The 25,405-nt window shown below is 47.9% G+C and overlaps 2 pseudogenes; both read right to left on the bottom strand.

Annotated features, from left to right (window-relative positions):
• Positions 1–391: 391 nt before the first annotated feature.
• On the bottom strand, positions 392–514 carry LOC136662932 (5S ribosomal RNA; annotated as a pseudogene).
• Positions 515–934: 420 nt separating this feature from the next.
• On the bottom strand, positions 935–1,055 carry LOC136662849 (5S ribosomal RNA; annotated as a pseudogene).
• Positions 1,056–25,405: the final 24,350 nt, after the last annotated feature.

Here is a 25,405-nt window from a genome sequence, read left to right as displayed (position 1 = left end):
CAACAACAGCTTTTAGGTGGTGTGGCCTAGAAGACATCCATTTCAGCGACCTGTGGGCATCAACAGAAGTCTTCTCAACAAATTTGCCTCTTGTTGTTAAAAGCCACCTAAACTAATGGACATTCCTAGTAAATTGGTCATAAATTTCATTTGGATAAATTCCATTCACATAAATTCCAATCCCACATCATCAGATCGGTATTGGTTGGCAACCTTCAGTCTCGAAAGACTATGGTATAAGCCTACAGCACCCGGTATTCCCAGGCGATCTCGCATCCAAGTACTAACCAGGCCTGACCCTGCTTAGCTTCTGAGATCAGACAAGATCGGGAGATAGTGTTCATTATAGGGAGATGGGTGGCAACCTTCAGTCTTGAAAGACTATGGCATAAGCCTACAGCACCCGGTATTCCCAGGCGGTCTCCCATCCAAGTACTAACCAGGCCTGACCCTGCTTAGCTTCCAAGATCAGACGAGATCAGGAGATAGTGTTCAGTATAGGGAGATGGTTGGCAACCTTCAGTCTCGAAAGACTACGGTATAAGCCTACAGCATCCGGTATTCCCAGGCGGTCTCCCATCCAAGTACTAACCAGGCCTGACCCTGCTTAGCTTCCGAGATCATGGTAGAAGCCTACAGCACCCGGTATTCCCAGGTGGTCTCCCATACAAGTACTAACCAGGCCTGACCCTGCTTAGCTTCCAAGATCAGACGAGATCAGGAGATAGTGTTCAGTATAGGGAGATGGTTGGCAACCTTCAGTCTCAAAAGACTACGGTATAAGCCTACAGCATCCGGTATTCCCAGGCGGTCTCGCATCCAAGTACTAACCAGGCCTGACCCTGCTTAGCTTCCGAGATCAGACAAGATCGGGAGATAGTGTTCAGTATAGGGAGATGGCTGGCAACCTTCAGTCTCGAAAGACTATGGCATAAGCCTACAGCACCCGGTATTCCCAGGTGGTCTCCCATCCAAGTACTAACCAGGCCTGACCCTGCTTAGCTTCCAAGATCAGACAAGATCGGGCATGTGCAGGGTAACAGTTGATCATCAGATCACCAACATAGAAAAGTTAACATATGGAGAGGACATTTTGACTCTTCATGTTTGCGAGAAGTTTCAGTGGTGTCACACTGGGCTGTGGTTTCTCAGGGATAAGTGAAAGCTAAACTGCACCTGCTGAGAGGCACATTCATCTTTATGTTTACTGTACGTTTTCTAAGGTCAAGCTCAGGCAATCAACATGATCAAGCTCAGATCCACATGCGAGAGCAAAGTACTGGAGAGATCAAATTCAAATTAAGTCCTTTGTTGATTGTTGCAGTTAATAAGCTAGTCAACCCATTTTTCTGTGGATTTCCAGCATCTCATAATACTGTTTGTTTTAGCTGCGGCTATGGGCAATGTTAAATTTGCTGCTATTTAACTAAATTAACATGTATGAATTTAGTCATGGACTCGGAGCCGTCCTTGGGGAAAGGCAGTGGCCGCATTTGTGGGGATGGCACCAGCTGCAGCCGGAGGGGAGGGAAGTGAAAGGAGCCCCCAGCCTCCATCCCTGCAGGCAGAACTTGCTCTAGTCAGTCCCAGAGTGCAGCTTGAGGTGACAGCGACATCTAGTGGAATTCCTTGGACTTGGCACTAAGAACATAAGAAAGCCCCACTGGATCAGGCCATAGGCCCATCTAGTCCAGCTTCCTGTATCTCACAGCGGCCCACCAAATGCCCCAGGGAGCACACCAGATAACAAGAGATCTGCATCCTGGTGCCCTCCCCTGCATCTGGCATTCTGACATATCCCATTTCTAAAATCAGGAGGTTGCGCATACACATCATGGCTTGTACCCCATAATGGATTTTTCCTCCAGAAACTTGTCCAATCCCCTATTAAAGGCATCCAGGCCAGATGCCATCACCACATCCTGTGGCAAGGAGTTCCACAGGCCAACCACATGCTGAGTAAAGAAATATTTTCTTTTGTCTGTTCTAACTCTCCCAACACTCAATTTGAGTGGATGTCCCCTGGTTCTGGTGTTATGTGAGAGTGTAAAGAGCATCTCCCTATCCACTCTGTCCATCCCCTGCATAATTTTGTATGTCTCAATCATGTCCCCCCTCAGGCACTTCTTTTCTAGGCTGAAGAGGCCCAAACGCCATAGCCTTTCCTCATAAGGAAGGTACCCCAACCCAGTAATCATCTTAGTCACTCTCTTTTGCACCTTTTCCATTTCCACTATGTCCTTTTTGAGATGTGACGATCAGAACTGGACGCAATAGTCCAGGTGTGGCCTTACCATCGATTTGTGCAATGGCATTATAATATTAGCCGTTTTGTTCCCAATACCTTTTCTAATGATCCCAAGCATAGAATTGGCCTTCTTTACTGCTTCACACACACACACACACACACACACACACACACACACACCCTTGATGGAAATGTGGTGCTCCCAAATTAGGCTAATAGTATATGCATTCCCAAGAGCCTTTGATGCCACTAAGAGTCTTCTCATATCTTTTCTCTTCAGTCTCAAGCTGCACATTTAAACAAACAGCAGTTGCTTTGGCAATTGTGACGCTACATCCCAGGCTAGGCCAGAGCTGTGTGGAGCTTCCTCTTTGGGGCTCTGTTGTAGCTTTCTAGTACCAAATGACCCTTCCATCTGCTGGGAGAGACTCGGACATATCCTTTCCAGGTGTCTGTCGAGAATCCATGAAGATGATGCATAGCATGGATCAAATGCTCCCAGCCAGCAGCCAGGCAGGTAAATGGTTGTGAGGCTGGATCTTCCGTCTTCAGGCTTGTCAGCTCTTGATTCTGGGTGGCAGAGTTGGTCCTCCCCATCCTCCCTTCTTTCCTGGCTCGCAGATACAGAAGTCATTGCCAAACCTACCAGGCAATCTGTCTGAGCAACAAATTTGGGGGAACGTCACTCATCACAAAATACAGGTTGCCACTGCCCCATAACAATTACAGTCACCTAACACAGGTCGCGTGCTAGGTGCTGCTGTACGGAAGATGCCACAGTCCCTGACTGTGTGGTTTAGAATCTGCATCCAGTGGGAATGAAGAAAGAGGTCACAGGCAGGCAGAAAAGATCCGTGAGGATGGGTGGTGATTATGGCCCAAATTCTGACCAACTTTCCAGCACTGGCATAGCAGTGTCAATGGGGCATGTGCTGCATCCTGCAGTTGGGTGGAACTCATGGAGGCCTCCTCAAAGTAAAGGAATGTTTGTTCCCTTACCTAGGAGCTGCACTGCCCTTTTGTCAGTGCTGGAAAGTGGGTCGGGTTTGCACCCTATGGGACAAGACTAGCCCAAACTGCACCAGGAACCCAAGCGAATTGTTGGGGAGGGGATGTTTTTATAATTGCCATTGAAGATGAAGGGAAGGTATGTGCAATTATTTACTTCCATCCTTCCTTTCATTCAAGGAACTCTGGACAAAGTAGATGGCTCTTCCACCCCCTTTTATCTTCACAACAACCCCATTAAGCAGGCATAGCTGAGAGAAGGACTGGCCCAAGCTTATACAAGCCACTTTATGACTGAGTGGGGATTTGAACCCAGCTCTCTAAAATTCCACTAAATTAGCCTTCATTTTATTGCAGTGGATCATCAAATACAATATGGCATAATCTCTCAGCAGCAATCCACTGAGACCAAAGAACCTCTCCTTAAGTAAAAAAAAGAGTACTTACTCTATTTCTTACCACTTATTCTGTCTATTATACTATTTATTACAACTGCTTTTGTGTCACCAATATTTAATTCAGCTAAATGATAATCCATTAGAAGCACAATAGTCACAGTGAGAAGCCTCTGGCAACTGAAAAGGAGCACTTCTGATTGACTAGTCTCCAAAAAGGATCTCAGTAACCAGGACATTCATATTGTCAAGGCAGTGGAGGTTTGGGATTAGAGTTTTCCTTCTCTCAGATGAGCTGCCTTCCCAGGCTGACGAGTCCCATCTACCCGGTGGCTGTTTAGTCGCCTCTTACGACAAGTACAGCCAAACTGAGGGCCTATTCTTATCCCCAGCCCCCAGGGGGCACACATAATAACTGAGGGCCTATTCTTATCCCCAGCCCCCAGGGGGATACTGCCCAGTATGTACTGCCCAGTATAGCTTGCAGTTCCATGGTTCACCAGATGGGACAGCAGCATGCAAATGTGTGGGTTCCTTCCTGGTTCTAGCCAAGGCATTTCCTGTTCCAAAGTCTGTATTTTGCTGTCTTTAACTTGCAAAATCTCTAAAACCTTCCTGTCCTTGAGTTCAGCTTTCTGCTTTTCTCTTGTGGCTCCAACCTCCACTGCCTTGTGGCTACATCCAGTTATGGAAAAGGCTTCAGGAGTCAACCTCGAGGCAAAATCCAGAGCCGTAGTCCCTGAGGCAGTTCATGGCTGAACACAGTCACGTTCTGGCAACTCCTGCGACGCCGCTGGAACCAACCGTATTGGCCTCTGCCTTTCCATTGGACCATTTCAGTGACGTGGAGAGGGGGGATTTGCTGCATGGGTTACAGCCTGTCCTCCATACCTACTTTACCCAGGCTTCACTCACTGGAGAGGACACTCTGTTCCAGAACCACCATTCAGAGCGTGACTCCATAGTCTTCCGAGACTGAAGGATGCCAACTGGGCATATTGTCAAAGGGTATCCTTGAGGCAGTTTGGTCCTGAGAATATCAGAACAGCCAAAGCAGATCATCTTGTTGGTCTGATTTTTCCCAAGTTTTTCCCAAGTCATCGATGGAGGTCTAGTCCCCAAAGTCATGCAGCTATTTCATTTGTCATCTCAGAGAAGTGATTGGAACCGGCAGTCATGACCTCAAAACCTTCCTAAACCAGCAAGGCTGTTTTCTGAAGAACAGCCCTCTGAGTCCTCCATCTGCTACGCTCCAAAGTTCCTTGAGACAACAAAATGAAACCTGTCCATCTTTCCCCCACTGTTGACTCATCTCCAGATACTTCTTAGCCTGCTGTAGTGTTTGTTCTGGGCGAATAGATTAACCAGCCCTTTCCAAATCAAGAGGAAATAAATGGGTGAGCTGTGGAACACGGTTTCCTCTTTCCATCTGCTATCGAAGACCATTTACTCTTCTCTCCAATTGGTTATTTTTCCAGGAATGAAACGTTGCTTTTCACTGGAGATCAGAGAGAAAGAGAGAGAGAGAGTGCATTGTTTTCTGGAATTCCACTGTGATTTATCTGTTTATCCTTGTTTTTGTTGTTTCAGTAAACTTGGTCTAATAAAATCTTAATCGTTCCTAATGCCTTCAATTAATTGCACTTCTTCTCAGTGCCCCTCAGGACCTCAAGAGCATCTCTAACTATTGTTGTTTCCATAGCAACCTTTCTTATCCAAACGAAATTGTGTATTTGGTGCTCATTTAGATCTCTTCCTTTCTTTTTCCTTCTCTAAACTCTTGAAATCAGCTTGGTGGGGGGGGGGGAGATTGACGTAAAGGGTTCCGGCATGATGGGTGGTGGGTTGGAAGAGTGCCTCTAATACCAGACGTACTTACCAGTGGCTTGGAATGAGCTCTGTGATCAGGAGCCATGAGCTTTTCTCCTGAGCCCAGAGAAGGGGTTTGGGTTGTACTTGCCATGGATGTGTCACTCCTGTCACAGCTGTGGCGGATCAATGTTCTGACTCCGAACAAGGCCATTTGATATTGTTCCAAAGGGCCACTCACGTTATCAAAAAGGACTTTCTATTAAACAGAAAGAAAAGCGGTGATGTAGCAGCCAACCTTCCCACACCTGCCTTGCTTCCAATTACAGTTGTGTGACAAATTACAGTTGCCACTGCTGTGGTGTTTAATTGTGGTATCTCCTCCGCACCACACACACACACACACACACACACACACACACCCTATTCTTAGACTGTTGTTCTGGTATGGAAGAGAAAGTGAAGTCGTTACAGGGTGGAAAAAATCCCATCACATCACGCTTATACAGAGCAAAACAACTCAAGTGTTCTAACTCCTAACAAAGATGGAGCAGCGGCGTAACTGGGGGTCCTGGAATCCGGGGTGGCAACATCATAACATAACACAATGTTGTGATGTCACTTGATGTCATGACATCACTGCCAGGTTCTCCCAGAAGAGGAGGAGATCTGGCCATTGCTCTCCTGCTTCCCCCTCTCCTCAATGAGAGCCTCTGAAGGAGGAGGAAAGGGCAGCGGCCAGATTGTGTCACTGCCTCTTAGTATTTTGGCAGCTTCCCAGTCTGCGCAGTGGAGACAGCAGCCGCCATCTTGGCCGGGCCTTCACATGGCACTCCCTCACATGATGCCCCAGCATGGGGCGGAGGGGAAAACTGCTCCCCTACCCCCCGCTTGCTACTTCACTGTGTGCGTCCACCTCCATGAAACTGAGCAACAGAAGTGGGGCAGGACCAGAGGGAGGAGGGAGAGGAAAGCAAGAAAGGGAAATACACACACTGGGGGGGGGGGTAATTACGTTTGGACTCAGGATCCAAGAACTGTGAAATGGCCATCACTAAGAACATAAGAAGAGACCTCCTGGTGTAAGGAGGGTCTATCTAGTGCAGCTTCCCATCTCCCACAGTGGCTGCTGGCTGCCCCACAAGTAGGAGGGGAAGGCAGACCCATCGCCTGCCATTGTTCCCCTGCAATTGGGACTCACTAACCCAATTCATAGCATGCAATCATAGCCATCTGTCAATTTGTCCAGACCCCTTTTAAAGCCTTCCATTCATTGCTCCATTGCTCCATGAATTGCTCCATTGCTCCATGAATGGAGCCTTCCATTCATTGCTGTGGCCATGAATTCCACTAAAAGACTAATCATGTGCTGAGCAAAGAAGTCTCCCTCTTTGTCCATCCTAAATCTCTTGCCCTGGTTTTAGTATTAAGAGAGAAAGAAAACTCATACTGACTACCAGGAATGACTATCCATGCTAGAGGTCAGCAATGTACGTGTTGTTAATTGCACAATGTATACATTGAATAAACTTTTGTTGCATATGAGAGAGCAGACAACCATACAATAGGTTTAGATTGCCATAAATAGCAAGAGCACTTTTAATTGTGTTAATTGCTCTGTTTGACTTTAAATGGACATACAGCCCAGCTGAGCACAATGCCTGCTTGTCTAACTTGCAGTGAAGCTCAGCTTGTTCAAGGAGCACGTGTTTCTGCGGTTGGCCTAGTTCTTGCAACATCCACCTCGCTAACTTGCTTCCTTGGCTAGGAAAAGTCCTTCTCCCCCCTCCAAAAAAAAAAAAAAAGTAGCCCATTCTTCTGTTTCCAACCTAAGGTGCAAAAGTGGGGAGTCCAGTTGGTGTGAATGACTCCATTGGTCTAATAATTCAAAGCCAAACAAGGAGGTGTGGTTGATGGGGGGGAGGCTTGTTCAATAAGCATACACACTTCCTTCCCATCGAAGAGGATGTAGCCTTCTTCCCTGGGCTCAAGCTTCAAGAGCTGTCAGCACGTCTCCGGTTGTTTGCGCCTTCCAGATGGAGGCTGCCTAGGCCTGACCAGCTTCCCAGAGGGCCTCTTCCCACTTCACAGCTGAAAAATCCAATTTGGTTTCCAGCAAACCACTTTGTAGGCAGAGGGGCAAAGCGACGGGATTCCGACGCAGGTTTCCCTACGTGAGCTTCAGTGCTTTAGGAATGAAACAGAACCTTGATTGATGGAGCTTTGAGGCTCGAGACTCTGTTTTGTATCAAGATCATGGCTGCAAGAAGAACAAAGGCACAAAACAAGCCAGGTGCCATCACGTGATGAGCATAGGAAGCTGCTTTCTACAGGGTCCGTCCCTTGGTCCACGTCAACAGAGCTGGCAGCAGCTGGCAGGAGCTCTCCAGGGATTCAGGCAGGAGTTCTTTTCTTCACTCTTGGGAGGTTGGATTCTTGCAACACCAAATTAACTATGTCAGAGAATGCGCCACCCCAAGATGTGGTGCTGGAGTGGCCACTATTGTGAGCAGCATCTTTTGGGGGGGTGGGGAGAGGATTACAGAAATGCACTCAGCTCTTCACTCCAGCCTGAGAAACAGCTGCACAGATGGGTTGCCCGCCGAGACTGTGCTGTGCAGCAGCCTACAGTCGTCACTTGGGAGCTGGATGTCCTTGCCCTGCCAGCTACCACATTCAGCAGTGTGTGCCCTGGAGGTTGCTTACAGGGGAGAAGTGGGCCTTCCTGCAGACTTGCCTCGGGCAGCTGGTGGGCCACTGCGGAAAACATGCAGCTGGAATAAATGGAGGCCCTTTGGCCTGCCCCAGCAGGGCTTTTTCTTCTGTGCTCGGTTCCCCCTTCGTTAAGCGCAGGCAGGCAGGAGAGGGGGCTGCTGGGTAATGAGATGCGGCAGAGGCCAGAGCCCCCATTTCCTGAGGGTGCTCTGAGCACCAAAGCAGGGGAGACAAAGGGCCTGCTCTCTGAGCTCTGCCTTCCCACGCAGCGGCTGAGGCAGGCTGGCACAGAATGCCGATGGGGCCCGTCAAGCAGCAGCTGCCAGAGAGAGTCTGTGGGGCTGTGCTTGGCCACAACGCTGTCCCCCCCCCCCCACACCGCCAAGCCTGACAGCAGCTGCTGCCCTCAGCAGCCATTTTTAGCTTGGACGGCTTGTTGGTGCCCTCGGAAATAGCGTCTGAAGCCTGTGACGGCGTTAAAGCACTGACAGTCTGACCTCTCACGTCCACAGATCAGCCCTCGAGTGCAGAGGCCCCGGGATGCTGGAGAGATCCAAGAGAGAGGAACAAGTCATTCCTTGGCATTGTAGATTGACAGTTGGGAATGGGGAGCAGGTCTCTGCCTTCCAATGGCAGGTTGATGCATGCCTTTGTGCTGGGGGGGGGGGCAGGAACAGGACATGGCCCCAGAGAGCGGTGCAAGACAAATAATTTGTTGCACCATTGATATGTGCACTGTCTGTACCTGCATACATGTTTTGTCAGCAATGGTGATACAGCACCAAGTCTGCTCAGTTTATGTGCAAAGCAGGAAGTGGGTGGGGGGGTCTAACTGCTACAACAAAAGGGGTGTCTGGGTGAGAAGTGAACCCCCACCTTATGGCCCAACCCTCCGTCCCCCAGAGATGGTTCTATGGGTGGCATATTTGGACACGCGCCAGTGGCCTGCCAGCCAGCCCCTGAAGACCCCTGCTGTCAACGCCCCAGGGTTCAGGGGGTCGCTTGGATGCTGGTCCACTCTGCTCCCTCCACACCCAAGCAAGACAGCTGCTGCATGCATGTGCGTTCCAAAGACTGTGGGAGGCTTGCTCCAGGGCCTTCCAAAACCTGGAGTCTTCACCCCAAGTCCTCTTCTGCCCTTCTGACCTCATGCCTGGTATCGGGAAAGGGTTGGAGACAAGTGCCTACAGTGAAGGATCCCGGGAAGGTGGGGCGTGAGGGGCAAGAGGAGTCTCACCCTCAGGTGCCTTCTGAAGCGTAGAATTTTAGCTATGCACATGTTTGATAGCAGAATGGAGCAGGCATGTGAAGACCAAACGGGGCTCCCACATCATGTTTCATTTGGCCTGGAGTCTTGGATATTTCCCTGCCACAATAAAAGAAAAAAATTATAGGAGCTCAAATGTGTCCTTTAGCTGTGTAGCAAAGGAGGGTGGGGGTTACAGGTCCAGTCATAGAATTTCAGCTGTTTAAAATGAAGTGGCCAGGAAGTCTGCATTGCTGGGTGGGGAAAGGGGGAGGGGGGGGAGAGAGAGATGAGCAGACTCTTGTACAAAAAGCGGAGAGTGGAGGCCCCAGGAGCCTCTCATGCCAGAGGTGGCCAAGTGTGAAATTACTCAAATCTGCTCGCACAGACCAGTTCCAAGAAGACGACTCCCTGCTCAGCATAGGTCAAGCTCCATCACTAGATTGAAGTCATTTCAGACCACTAGATTAAAAGCACAATGGGAAGCCAACAGGTTGGCTCTCTGTGGTGGCGTTTGAAGCAGGATGAGTCTCGCACAGTGGTCCGCACATCAGGTTCTGCTTGTGACCTCTGACTCAGCAGAGGCCCACCTGAGTCTAGCATTGCCAGTCAGGCAGCAGGGAGGCTGCAGGACAGGTCCTTCTTAACTGGGAGCAACAGGGGCACTAGTCCTGCTACCTCCTTGGAATTCCCCACTCTGAGCATGTAATGGAGGAGGCCGCTATCTCTGCGCACAGCCCTTTTTGCGACGGTCGGGGGCTTGCCTGGGTCGTCATCCTCTTCCCATTGGGGTGGCTACATCCATGAGGCTGACTGAGGTGGGGGTCTCAGGGAACAGGCAGCACCCAACTCTGTCTGGTTCCTCTGCTTTTCCCACTCCCTGAGTTGGAAAAGGAAGGTGTTGACAAGCGTGAGGTGAGGGGTGTCACACATAAGGCCCACAGAAGTTCTTTATCCAGACCTTAGGCTGTCCCAGCATCACCATCATCACTGCTGAGCTGCGCTGAGATGTCACTGCTGAAAGGGCAGCCTGCATGATAATTGGGCTCTCCCATATCTTGAAAGTATTACCAAGATTTGCATGTTTTCTCTTCTTCATTTCCAGCTAATGAATTCCTAGGTGATTAAAAAAAGTGCTTGTTGCTTGTCATCACCTGTCTTATGGTGACTTAATGACACCTACCATAATGACATCTTTTCTTGACCTTAAGGACATCACTTCCAGCCCTCAGCAAACACCATGAATGCTATTTGGCCTGCTGTATGAAATGGGTTCGACACCCCTGAGATGGACCGATGATCTGATGCACCATAAGGCAACCTCCTACGCTGGCCGCAAACTCTAAGTAGTGCTGGTGTTGTGTACCTATAAGAACACACACACCCCTCCAGCTGCCATGTGCCTTCTCATTCCCCAAGACTGGCAGGAGACGGCCAAAACACAACCCTCTTGGCATCCCAGATTGCAACACTTTGCAACGCAGATTGCAAAGTCCGACAGGACACAATTTTCCTCATCAACCAAAGCTTCTCATTTTTCCAGTCTGGCAATCTGATTACAGTCTGTTGACCAGGAACCATTGATTTTTAGGACTGGAAAAGAGCATCTATCCCACCACTCTCCTCCCCGCTTCTTCTTTTGCTCCATCCAGAGTTCTCCCAGTAGTTATCAGCCAGGATGGACTATGTGTTTCCTCCATATTGTAATTTGTAGGAATTCTGATCCAATGGAGAAGGGAAGGAGCCCCAAATAAACTTTGTACCCCTTGATAAAATTCCTCTCAGAGGCCCTGAAGGGACCCATTGTGATGTGAACCAGCAGGCGAATCCTATGTTCACATCCAACAAAGTGGTTTAGCAACAGAGTCCTGAAGCAGGTCAGATGCAGAAGCATCATCACCTCATATTCCACAACACACACACACACACACACACACACACACACACACACAAGCAGGTGAAGCCATTGAACAGCTTGTGCAGAAAAGTTATTCTTGATTCTCTCCTGAGGCGTCCATTGCAAACCACAGAGCTCCCTCATTGAAATTGCCCTCATATTTTATTTCATCCCCCCCCCCACTTTAAAATACTGCAGAACCCCAGCAAGGCGTTGCTTTTATAAACTCTGCAGATTGATTTTCCAATGATACTTCTTCCCACCCTGCTTCATGATCAGGGTTCATTGATATAAATTATCGTGTGATTTATTTAATGGCCTGCTTTGAGCAATATAAAGTCTATGACTACAATTTATTATTAAAACTTGCTATAAATCTCCTGTTGGGGGGTGCGGTGGGATACTCAGTGCACAGCTGGATGGGAAGGATGGAAGCCAGGAAAGGGGAGAGGCTGCAAAACAGAATTGATGGCATGTGTGCAATGGAGAATAGCAGGCTGCCTTTTACCAGAAAGTGAATCTTAAGAACTTCTTCTCTGTGCAGTAATATGAACGCTACTAACTCCAACAGGATTCTATTTCATGGCCTGCATGGTTTAGCATCTACACAAAACCATCGCACAAGGGTGTTGGGAGATTTGTGGAAAGTGTTACCAGTGCACAGATAGCACCCAGCTCAATTTCTCCTTTGTATCAAACCCAGATTTTGACAGAGCACAACACTGACCATAAGAGATAGCATTCAGCTTGTACTAGATGGGGTGTCATGCACCCCCCACCTTAAAGATTGGTTTTGCAGCCTGGGGGTACTCTTTGATCCTGCATTGCCACTGGATGCTGAGATAGCACCCATAACCTCCCAAACTTCAGCTGGTAGCCCAGCTGCTCAACGAACCTGGTAGAGATCCCAAACAGCTGGTTCTCTCCTGATCCAGATCAATACTTTGTGTCATGCACTCAACAACAGGCTAACCTTGGTGGGCATGGAGTTATGTGTGTGAGAGTGGATGAGCCTGGCTTGCTTCAGAAAAATCTTAGCAAGGTGGTCGGTATCCTGACCGTCGCTCAACATGGTGCTTTGATTCTTTATTTCTGACTAGACCTAAACTCCTTCTAACAGAGGGATGAGACCTCCTACCTCCCTAAAGAGAAACTTGCTTCCTCATTGGTTTTTGGGAACGGTTCCCCAAAATGCCTTACGGCAACCCCTGTTTGAGCATCACTCCATTTTTGGTTCCAACCACACAGCTATTTCATAAGATGACAGCTCAGCTGCTTTTCTCAAAAAAGGCTGAATTGCCAAAAAAGGCTGTCAAAGTTTTGTTCCCTGGGCACTTGCAAAGGGAAGAAAGGGTGGCGTTGTTTGTTTATCAAGACCAGAGCTTGAGGGCAAAACTGGCACAGGCCAACTGTAGGGGGGGTTGGAGCTGCAAGGGTGGGAGGGAAGGTCTAAGAAGAAAATGAGGAAGCAAACTCATTAAACGATACTGTTCATTATTCATCACAGCTGCAGGTCACCCCACATGAGATGTGAACAGCTTTTCAACATGATAATGATACCACACAAGACAATGTCAAAACATTTTTTTCCTTGCAAAATTCTTCTAGAGAAAGGGGAAAAAATCACATTATCCGACCATTAGAATACTGATTCCATTAATAATTAGCATTCCTGTGAGACTTGCAATTGTTTATACACATTAGTTGAAGAATTCTTCCAGCTCAGCAATCCAAAACTGCCATGTTGTAGTTGAGGGACTGGAAAAGAGTGTCCTGCAAACAGGGACATTAGAGGAGACACAATTTAAATCAGAAACTTCTCGGCAAACAAAACATACAGCTCTAACATTTCAATATCTTATTTATCATAGTGCTAAAAAGGACAGGTTCTCAAGGACCCCACAAGGCACACATTCAGCAAACATTAACATTGACTCATTTTATTGTTCTTTTTTACAGGTGTGTGCCACTTAACAATGGGGATGCATTCTCCAATCCCTGTTGTTATGCAATTAGGTCATTAAGTGAACATTCAGTCCAGTCTATTGCCTTTGTTGTGTAAACAAACACTCCCTGCCAGACACTAGCTGGCTACACAGGCTACTGGAGCTAGATTGCCTCTTCTTTGCATTAAGAACCTCTCTGTAGTGTAAACAGACACTCTGCTGCAGGCTATGGGAGATGCGATTGCCTCATTAAGAGCATCTTCATTGTGCTTTGACCACTGTCATATGTGTGGTCCATTGTTAAGCAAACGGTTGGTAAGCAAAGCACACCTGTATTTTCTCCTTAGAATTTTTAAAAATCAAAATGTGGCATGTGAACCTTATACCCATTTTATAGAGGGTAGAGCAAAACTGAGGCTTCTACACATCTAGGGCAGGAGCAACAGGTCTTCCAGTTCAGAAAGCAGTCTTGAATTTCAACACATTTTAGAAACAACATGTTGAGTCGATAACTTATCAGTGGCTATGCTATATGGCTCGACCAGTTTCAAACCTAAGTTCCCTCACCAAAGGCTACTGAAAAAAACTCCACAGTCAGGGAATTAGAGGACAGGTCCTCTCATGGATTGAGAACTGGTTGAAGGCCAGGAAACAGAGAGTGGGTGTCAATGGGCAATTTTCACAATGGAGAGAGGTGAAAAGCGGTGTGCCCCAAGGATCTGTCCTGGGACCCGTGCTTTTCAACCTCTTCATTTTCAATAAATGACCTGGAAACAGGGTTGAGCAGTGAGGATGCAAAGTTTGCAGACAACACCAAACTTTTCCGAGTGGTGAAGACCAGAAGTGATTGTGAGGAGCTCCAGAAGGATCTCTCCAGACTGGCAAAATGGGCAGCAAAATGGCAGATACACTTCAATGTCAGTAACTGTAAAGTCATGCACATTGGGGCAAAAAATCAAAACTTTAGATATGGTTTAAAAAATCAAAACTTTAAATATAGGCTGATGGGTTCTGAGCTGTCTGTGACAGATCAGGAGAGAGATCTTGGGGTGGTGGTGGACAGGTCGATAAAAGTGTAGACCCAATGTGCGGCGGCAGTGAAGAAGGCCAATTCTATGCTTGGGATCATTAGGAAGGGTATTGAGAACAAAACGGCTAATATTATAATGCCGTTGTACAAATCGATGGTAAGGCCACACCTGGAGTATTGTGTCTAGTTCTGGTCGCCACATCTCAAAAAAGACATAGTGGAAATGGAAAAGGTGCAAAAGAGAGCGACTAAGATGATTATTGGGCTGGGGCACCTTCCTTATGAGGAAAGGCTACAGCATTTGGGCCTCTTCAGCCTAGAAAAGAGACGCCTGAGGGGGGACATGATTGAGACATACAAAATTATGCAGGGGATGGACAGAGTGGATAGGGAGATGCTCTTTACACTCTCACATAACACCAGAACCAGGGGACGTCCACTCAAATTGAGTGTTGGGAGAGTTATAACAGTTACTGTAGTTGGGGCAGGAGGTCTGGTCTAGAGGGTAGAGCCTCCATTTGCCTGAAGATTAACATCCACAAGGTCGCCAGTTCGAGGCTACCGGCACCGTGCGACCTTGAAGCAGCTGGCAAGCTGCAGCTGAGCTGTTCCATCTGCTCGGAGCGTGGGAGGATGGAGGCCAGAATGTTAAACCAGATCGGAGTGTAACAGCTTGAATGTGGTGGTTCTTGAAAGAGAGAACCTTCTTTCAATTTGTAAAAATCCCTGCGTGGATTTAATAAGCCTGCCTATGTAAACCGCCTTGAATAAAGTCTTGAATAAAGACCAAGAAAGGCGGTATATAAATACTGTATATTATTATTATTATTATTATATAACAGACAAGAGAAAATATTTCTTTACTCAGCGTGTGGTCGGTCTGTGGAACTCGTTACCACAGGATGTGGTACCACAGGATCTGGCCTGGATGCCTTTAAAAGGGGATTGGACAAGTTTCTGGAGGAAAAATGCATTATGGGTTACAAGCCATGATGTGTATGCGCAACCTCCTGATTTTAGAAATGGGTTATGTCAGAATGCCAGATGCAAGGGAGGGCACCAGGATGAGGTCTCTTGTTATCTGGTGTGCTCCCTGGGGCATTTGGTGGGCCGCTGTGAGATACAGGAAGCTGGACTAGATGGGCCTGTGGCCTGATCCAGTGGGGCTGTTCTTATGTTCTTATGTAAACCAACATAACTCTGATGGTTTCCAGTAAAACGACCTTGGAAACTGTAGTCTGCAGGATCCTGGGATCTCTAACAACTCAAATTCCTATCATTGCATTATTTCACTGCATGAAATACAGAACCAGTTTCACGCTGGATTTAAATTTGAAATGTGGAAGTATGTGACAAACAGGTAGGGAGACCCAGATGAAAGGAAAAGGAACCCCTTCAGGCTGAAAGGAAAAGGGAATTATCACATCATTGGATGCATAACTGGTCTAGCTACAGCACTGAGTGGCTTATCTGTAAATTCAAAGATCTGGAAAGGGAGGGAGGAAGGATGGGAGAAAGACTGTAGTTATACCAGACAACCCAGACCAATTCTTTCCATCTTTCCGACACGGAAAAATAGCAAGCAGATCCCTTCCACACATCTGCTTTGAGAACCCTGAACAGCCCCCTTCTTGCTACTTTAAATACAAAGTTTGGTACAGAATTAATTCTGGGGTGCTTTTCTTTTTTTCTTTTTTTGCCTTGGATGTGATTAATTGCGCACAGGTGCCGATGTGCTCATTGACGCCACCCTGGCATTCATGAGACGTTGTCATTCTTCACTTTGTTGCAGCACAGAAGAGGTCTGCGGGCAGAGCAGGAGACCACAGAAACCAGCGTCTGCCTCCTGGAGAAAAGGCTGTCACGCTGATGTGCGCTGTGCCGGGGTAACAGATGGCGACCCGCAGCGGGGGCAGCCCGCTGAGCAGGGAACGCCGCAGCCCCACAATGAGCTGTGAACCAGGTGCTTCGATTTAATTATAAAAGCCGCCGTTGGGTTCTAAGGGAGGACTCTCCACAGGAGGGGGTACAAATGGGGTGAGAACAGCAGAAGCTCCAACTGCACAACCTCCGGCATTCCTGAGACACAATAGGGGCACCCCATTTCTCACACCATGGATCCATGCCTCACACAGGCACACCGTGGCCTACTACGCATTGCTGAAATGTTTGCCCCGCTGCTTGCTATATTCATTTATTCTATAATAGCCTCACCAACAAGAGGAACCAGATTCAGGAGCTGCCACCTACCCTCCTCCATACTGACAACACACTCAGCTTTCTCGGGGTTCCTAAATGCACAAGAATATGAATGAGACATGAATATGATGAGATGCGCATAGCAGAGATGCCGAGGGCTGAACATGCCAACCCCAGTGGGGTTAGGAATTGTCTTGATGGCTAAAATTAGGGTGAGTTCGGGAGTTGAAGTCATGCATTTCATTCCTACCTCTCCTTCCCCCCCCCCACCCACACAATTTGAGCGCCAGTCTGGTTTGGTCTTTTGTCATCCTTTTCCTAAACTCAAACCCTGAGACATTATGGCCTTTCTGTGCATGGAATGTGTTCCCACCCACTGCTTGTTTTGTGCTTGTCCCCAACAGCACCTTTTCCAGCTCTACCATGCCCTTTTTGAGATGGTGCAATGAGAATGGTACATAATACTCCACAGAGGCACAGATTCCGTTGCTCTAGGACTAGGTCAAGCATGACTGACTGGTCCTGTCTCTGTGTACATAAGAAGAGCCCCGCTGGATCAGGCCAGAGGCCCATCTAGTCCAGCTTCCTGTATCTCACAGTGGTTCACCAGATGCTTCACACACAAGACAACAAGATACTTGTATCTCACTGCCACTCCCCTGAATTTGGCATTCTGAGGTAGCCTAGTTCTAAAACCAGGAGATTGCACACACCCATCACAGCTTGTAACCTGTGATGGACTTTTCCAGGACTTTTCCAGAAAGTTGGAAGAAAATTTTCCAATACTCTTTTAAAGTCATTTAGGCCAGACACCATTACCACATCCCGTGGCAAGGAGTTTCACAGACTAATTACACACTTGGTACAGGCATATTTTCTTTTGTCTGTTCCAACTCTCCTGACACTCAATCTCAGTGGATGTCTCCTGATTCTGGTGGTGAGTGAGAGGAAAAAGAACATTCCTCTATCCATCTCATGCATAATTTGCATGTCTCAATTCTGTCCTCCCTCAGGCACCTTTTTTCTAGACCAGGGGTGCCCAAACCCCAGCCCTGGGGCCACTTGCGGCCCTCGAGGCCTCTCAATGCAGCCCTCAGGGAACTCCCAGTCTCCAATGAGCCTCTGGCCCTCCGGTGATTTGTTGGAGCCCACATTGGCCCGATGCAACTGCTCTCAGCGTGAGGGCAACTGTTTGACCTTTTTGTGTGAGCTGTGGGATGAGGGCTTTCTCCACCGCTTGCTGTTTCATATCTGTGATGCAGTAGTGGCAGAAAAGGAAAGGCCAGCCTTGCTTTGTGCAAGGCCTTTTATAGGCCTTGAGCTATTGCAAGACCTTCATTCATTCAAATAAGTTCATCTTTAACATATTCATTTATGTAAACGTATGTAAATTTATTCAAATTTGAAATGTAAATTCATTATTTTTCCCCCGGCCCCCAACACAGTGTCAGAGAGACGATGTGGCCCTCCTGCCAAAAACTTTGGACACCCCTGTCCTAGACTGAAGATCCTAAAATGCTGTAGCCTTTCCTCATAAGGGAGGTGAACCTTTTCCAGCACCACTATGTCCTTTTTGGGAAGTGGCAACCAGAAATATACACAATACATATCTTTGCCACAACCTGTGGTTTCTTTTTTGCATGAGAAATTGTGTAGCTGGATTGAGCAAGGAATCAGGAGGTGTGATCAGGGCTGGCCTTAGGAGCCCAATTGGAAACAATTTTTGCAGGGCACCTGGTTCATAGTCAAGGTCTGTAGAATAGTAGAGATAGCAATACAATTTACTATAGATTTGATATGGTAAAATGGAAAGCCATCAAAATGTGTGCTTATAAAGTGAGTTCATGGACCAAACAGATCTAAGCACATTTTCATATAAAATTGTGTACATGTAAGTCTACAAATAAACAAACAAAATGTGTAGATTTGCTTTGAAAACTAGTTACAAAACCACTTGTTTTGTTGACTGTGAAATGATATTTTTTGTTTCAGAAAAAAATGTAAAAAGTAGATGACCCTTGTGGGAGGGCCAGGTGCCCTAGTGGGCACAAATGCTCCATTTGGCTTAAAACCGACCCTGGGTGTGTGTCGAAATGGCAGGTTCAAGAACGCCACCTTTCCTTCTCTTGGCCCTGTCCCCCCCTCTCCCCAGTCTGTGCCTTTTTTTTTTCATGGATACACACTTGTTTAATTTAATTTCAAAAGCAGCCATTCAATAGACGTGCCGAGCCGTTGTTCTCCACGCGAAAATGTTTCAAGGGAATTTAAATTTAGGTACCGAAGCTGAGCCTGGCATGCAGCTCCTGCGCAAGAAGAGATAGTCTCATAAAGCATCTTGCCATCTCCCTGGTTAACAAGGTGCTGTTTCATGCTTGACAACGGGCGTCTCGAGGAAAGGGGGAAATTTCCAAGAGTGATGTTCTCTTCTTGATGAAACGCCACGATCTGATCCCGGCTGCAATAAACAGATTGAGCAGAATCAGGTGCTTTAAGACTCTCCGGAGTCCTTCTGCACATCTGCACTTTCCTTGGTTGATTTGGAAGCTTCTCTTCTCTGCAAGGGTGCTCCTCTCCCCCTGCAGGCAACATGCTGTTTTACAGCTGAGCATCTTCTTACGGAAGGTTTGGGAAGAGGCAGTTGCTATGGCAACAGCATCACTGCGGCACTGCCTCCTACCCTGGCGCCATCTTTCCAATCTGATGCTTTCGTGGGGTGTGTGTAGAGACCCAGGTGACAGTGACCCAGGCTGCTCAGTATCCAGCAGCCTCAGTGGTGATTTCATGAGGCCCACAAGGAAGCTGGACTCCCAGGGAGCCACAGCGTCTTCCATCCACAGTAGGGTTTACTGAGCTAATATATGAAAGCATTTTGGAAACAAGATGTTTGAATGCTCAAAGCAAGGGCTATAAATGCTGGTCATCATCATGTTTTTCTTTATCTTTTATCACTCTGAATTTTGATCAGGTATGAGGAAAGCAAGTGTCTCGAATGCACACAGTGTTGAGAGGGTTTCCCCCTTGTTGTTGATCAGCTGAGTTTTTCAGTTAACATCATTCTTACTGAAACCTTTGTAAAACCTTTACTTCAAAACTTAGAGCGCAATCCTAACAGTGATCTCAGTTGGTGCAAGTCCCTTGCACTGGCCTGGGAGGGTTGCAAGCGTGGTGTAAAGCACGTTTGCACCTCCTCGGGTGTCAACTGGGCCAGCACAGGGATGCACACCAGCCTGGCTGCATCCAGCCTCTGCACTGACAAAACAAGGTAGGATTGCTTTGGCCTAGCTTGGCCTGCATGGGGGTTGGGGGGGACTTGGGGAGGGCAGGGAGGAGGTGGGGGAAGGAAGCATTGCAGGGCAGAGGGAGAGTGGGAAGTGGGGAGCAGGGGGTGAGGTCAGGACCTGGCACTTGTGCTGGATCCCTACCCCATTCCCAGGCAGCGTGGTGCAACTTCAAGTTGCTTGGATCTGCGCCACCTTTCATGTATTTGTCTGTTCAACTCCTTTTGGACTTATACAGACTTGTAAAACACCCACTTAGAAGAGGTATTCTCTCCTGTGCACAAGCAAATGGAGATTGTCTCTCCAAAAATTGCACCTACCTCTGTGTTCAGTGGGGCTTATTCCCAGGAAAGTGACATAGGATTGCCACTTCAAACTCATATGATTGAGTAACATTTTTTAACCAGAGAAGTAGCTGCAAATAAGTGGGCCAGAAGCCTGTCCCGTCCCCCCCAAACCTCATTCTGCACACCCAACACTGCTTTGGGCATTCATTTTCTGTGCATGTCAAGAGTTTAGTTCCCTGACCCAAACTTTAGCTGTTTTTGCAGGGGTTCCTTCAAAATAATGATATGAACTCTTGCTTCTATTCCTTGTGGTGTCTTCTTTTGTTCAGGTAGATGAAGATGGCTACCATCAGAAGATCTTCACATGACAGAGAGCCATCTTAGGCCACTCCCAAACTAAATATACTACCACAAGAAGAAAGAGTGCCATTATTTGCAGAGGAAATTTTTCAGTCTGTGAACGTCTTGCTGTATATGCACACAGCTCCCCAGCCACGGCAGTTAGAGGGAATTGAAAAGAACAAGGAAGCAAGGCTGCCCCAAATGGCAAGCGTTTGATAAATGGTTCACTGTTTGCATTAACAAGGACAGTCTTTATGCTGGGGAGCCTCTAGCGTTGGTTCTCCTGCAATCAGGCGACTAGCGGGGGAGAAAACCGTTTCACCCTTTTGCAGAACCAGGGGGGTTTTGTCAGCACCAGACCTGCTTGCTTGGGGCTGATCTCTTTGTCACTTTGAAGACAGTGGCTGTTTGAACAGTTTTTAGAATGAGTTTATTTAGTGAACCTCTGGAAGCCAAGTTCCCAAAGCATCCCTGGTGCAATCACAATTTCTGCAGTTCCTCCGCTAATCAAACAAACCCACTGGCAGGCAAGAAGCCTCCCTGTATGTCAGTCTGGGCTGAGCCAACCCAGCCTGGCGCTGCCAACCTGAGCAAGGTCTTTGACTTTCCCTGCCGAATCGGTTTATTCAGTCCCCTTCAGTTCTTGGTGTCATTGTTCCCCGGCTCATATTTTTTGAAGGCAGCAAAATGGAGCCCTGAGCACTGAATTCCTATTTTAAAAGGAAAAAAGGAAAAAAGAAAAATGATACTTTTCCCTCTATGGAAGTTGGCTAATGAAAAGTCGAGGATCACCCACGCCCTGAAGACCTGAATGTATTCCTTTTCTGCTTTTCTGGGTTATGTTCCATAAAGTACTTCTTGTGCCAGTCTTGGGCAGAAAAGGAAGTGGTGTTTTATTCCAAAAACAGTCCTAAAAAGTCGCTCCACTTTCCAGCTATCATTCAACTTCTTCTGCCCGATTCAATTGTTGTGACAATGAACTGAGTATCCACCAGAAGGCAGTGGAGAGTGGCTCTGAAAGGTGTTGAGGGTGGAGAGGTGTGCTGCAGAGGGCAGATGATTTAAGGACCTTGCCCCTTCCTGCAGCTGACAAGCCAGCGGTGCAGAGGCAGGCAGGCGCACTCCAACACACTGCCTTTCAAAGGGGCTTAGAAAAATTTGTGGTAGACAGATCTAGGGCTGGCCTTAGGAGCTGTGCAGCCCAATTGGAGAGTTTTTTTGCAGAGCCCCAGGTTCACAGCCCAGGTCTGTAGAATCTTAGAGATAGAAATACAATTTACTGTAGACTTTATTTCCCCTGGGAGCTGGGGATAAAAATAGGCCCTCAGTTTGGCTGTACTTGTCGTAAGAGGCGACTAAACAGCCACTGGGTAGATGGGACTCGTCAGCCTGGGAAGGCAGCTCATCTGAGAGAAGGAAAACTCTGATCCCAAACCTCCACTGCCTTGTGGCTACATCCAGTTATGGAAAAGGCTTCAGGAGTCAACCTCGAGGCAAAATCTGGAGCCGGAGTCCCTGAGGCAGTTCATGGCTGAACACAGTCATGTTCTGGCAACTCCTGCAACGCTGCTAGAACCAACCGTATTGGCCTCTGCCTTTCCATTGGACCATTTCAGCGATGTGGAGAGGGGAGATTTGCTGTGTGGGTAACAGTCTATCCTCATACCTACTTTACCCAGGCTTTGCGCACTGTAGAGGACACCCAGTTCCAGAACCACCATTCAGAGCGTGACACCATAGTCTTCCGAGACTGAAGGATGCCAACAACAACAATTATCTCTCCACGGTAGAATGGAAAGCCATCCAAATGTGCGCTTAAGAAGTGCATGTGAATTAATGCACCCAATGGATCTAAGCACATTTTAATATAAATTTGCATACACGTAAGCCTCCAAGTAAGCAAACAAAATGTGCCGATTCCCTCTGAAAAGTAGAGAGCTACAAAACCACTTGTTTTACTGACTGTGAAATGATTGAGTTAAAATATTTTTAAAAAAAATTTTTTACCCTTCGGCATGTGGCCCAATTGGGAGCAATTGGTCTAATTGACTTAAAGCTGGCCCTGGATAGATCAATCCATCAGTATTAGCCACATCCAGAGGCTCTTGCTCGTGCCCTGCTTGTGGGCTCCCCGAAGGCGTCCGCTTGGCCCTGGAAAGAAGCAAAAGGCTGGACTAGGCAGGCTTTGGGGCTGATCCAGCAAGGGCCCTTCTCATGCTCTTATCTTCACCCCGCTCAGCTCCTCTCACCATTAGATATGGAGGAAATGAGCTTTGGCACAATGGCCACAAAGTTATCACAGCACACCTCAAATGTTGCAGGGATGGCCTATAGATAACAGCTGGTAATGGGGTAATCTGCTGAGTCTTCGTTTCCTGCAAGACAGGTCAGGCCAATTCCACGTCAGAGACCTACAATGCTGACATATACTGAGTCAGGCCAGAGGTCCCACCAGCCTGGACTTGTGCGCTGTGATCAGCAACAGCCCTCCAGGCCCCAGACAAATTTTTCCACTGCCTCCTTCCTAATCCTTTTGAATGGAGATGCCAGGCCTTCCGAATACCTTCCGAATAATCATACCTTCCGAATACAAACCTCATGCTCTGCAACTGATCTACAGCTCTGTCATACAAGGCCGGCCCATCCATGAGGTTGGCTAAGGCAGACACCTCAGGTTGCAGACTGATGGGGTACAGCTGCCTCCCTCCACTCGTTGGTCTTCACTGTTCCTCCTAATCCCACTCCTGGGCTTGGAAAAGGAAGAGGGGGATGGAGGAGAAAAGGAAGTGTGGAGGAGAGTAGGGTGGTGGGCTAGAGTGGGGCGGTCCAACTTTTAACAGCCAGGGTGCATGACGCCGGCATCACCCCCTCAGTGCGCAGATGCGGAAGCGATTGGCTGGGATGTGATGACGTCACTGCCAATTACTTCCAGGTTCTGAGCCACTGAAGTCACTTGGCAGGCTTAGGCAGCAAGCAGTCGGAGACAGTGGTGGGTAGCAGGGCTTTTCAGTCTCCCTCCTGTGCTGTTCTGCACTGTTCTCTTTCTCAGAGAAGATCAAAAAGCCATTGAAGAGGGAGGTGGTGGTGGGTGGTCTCTGCGGTGGGGCTTCTTGGGGGTTGCCAAAAGGGTCTCATGGGCTGCATGCAGCCTGCGGACCTCGTGTTGGACTACCCTGGGCCAGAGCATGGTGAAATTGATGCTCTTTTCCTACCTGGGACTGGGGCATCACCAGCTAAGGGAGGGCAGCATTTGCCCTCCCCCCCCCCCCACGTCAGGTACCAGGAGGTCTTCTGTGGTGTGTGTCCAATGGCTTTGTTCAGACCCAAACCACACTGGGTTTGTGATGAAAAAATGTAAACTGTGAGCACAAATCTTCCATTTTTCATGCCCCGATTCAGCAAGTTTGTGATGGCTGGAAAATTCTCATTGTTATTGATGCAAATCCTTCAGAAGTGCATTGGCTATTTATTGAACGTATTTGCAAACTGCCTTTGAAAGTCATCCTTTTACTAGGCAGCAAACAATCAAAAGCATGGAGTGAGAAAACAGAGGCAGGCTGGCAATTCCCTGGCTTAGTTCTCAAACAACTTCAGACGTCCGTCTGTGTGTTCCCTCCATTTCCTTCTTCCTTCTGTAGCCTCCGTTGCCCTCTGCTTTGCTGTCTTGGTTTGCCGCCTGCTCCTCCTCCTTCTTGGCTCTTTCCACAAGGCGGCGGATGGGCAAGGACGCGATCTTGCACGGGGTGACATGGAACCTGCAACTGGTGCTGAGGCATGTGTGCTTTCTTGCCCAATTTCCGATTTAGGTAACACAAGAGGAATTTGATTCATCCATTATCAGGATATTATCAGGATAATGAAGATAACATATCCTTGGCACACAGATTGGTTTATGACTCTGACTCCGCAGAGTGGAGATTTCCATAAGAAGAGCCCCGCTGGATCAGGCCAAAGGCCCATCTAGTCCAGCTTCCTGTATCTCACAGTGGCCCACCAAATGCCCCAGGGAGCACACAAGACAACAGGCACAACCTCTATCCTGGTGCCCTCCCCTGCACCTGGAAATCAGAGGCAGCTTGCCTCTAAAAGCAGCATTCTTCTTCCCATGGCACACTGACCTCTGTGGTCTTCTCCATGGTCTTTGCCTCTTGTGATGTCATTTCCAACTTCCAGGAGAATCTTCTGGGCTCTGTTTGTAGGGCAACTGTCTGTAGCCACAAATTGTCTGTCCCTTTTCCTCTGCCGGCTGCTGCAGACCCCAGAATAATTTTTCAGTGATTTTCAGCTGCTGTGCTCCAAACTCCCACAGCACACTTGTGGGCCATTTGCAACACACCAATGCACACCTGTTTAAAATTGCTGCTGTCGAGCATTCACTGGGGCTGCTCTGCTACTTGGAGAGCATGTTAGTGCCAAGCGGTAGCTAGACTAATGTTGCATGCAGCTGGAAGGTTCCAGGTCACGTCCTCCTTTCCTGTGGAGGCCTTGGGGGGTTCAGCTCTCAAATAATGTTCCCCCTCTGGAAAACAGGCCCAGTGGTGCACACACAGGCTCCCACACGCAGGGCTCTTGTGAATAAAAGTCACTTTGTGAAAAGACTTTGCGCTTGACGAAGAATGAATGAATTGCCAGGGAGGAAAGAACACTTCACGTGAAAAGTGTTGTGCTTGCTGGGTTGCTTTTTCAAATTCTCTGCAGGAAAGGGTGACAGCTTTACTGAACCAGGAGTTAGGATGACCAGGGAAAGGTGGTGACATTTTTCTGGAGAAGAAATTATGTTGTTTATCAGTGAAACTGTGCAGCCCAGTTTGATCTCTTCGGGAGTGCCACCGGTCCTGGGCTGGAAAGACTATAGCATTTGGAGAACTTCAGTCTAGAAAAAAAGGTTCCCCCTGGGGCGTGGGGACATGATTGAGACATACAAAATTATGCAATGGATGGATAGAGTGGAGAGAGGGGTGTTCTTTTCCCTCTCACATAACACTAGAACCAGGGGACATCTACT

The sequence above is a fragment of the Tiliqua scincoides genome, chromosome 11, assembly GCF_035046505.1.
Source record: "Tiliqua scincoides isolate rTilSci1 chromosome 11, rTilSci1.hap2, whole genome shotgun sequence".
NCBI lineage: Eukaryota > Metazoa > Chordata > Lepidosauria > Squamata > Scincidae > Tiliqua > Tiliqua scincoides.
Note: the sequence above shows the minus strand (reverse complement) of the source record. Positions and strands in the feature narration are given on the sequence as shown.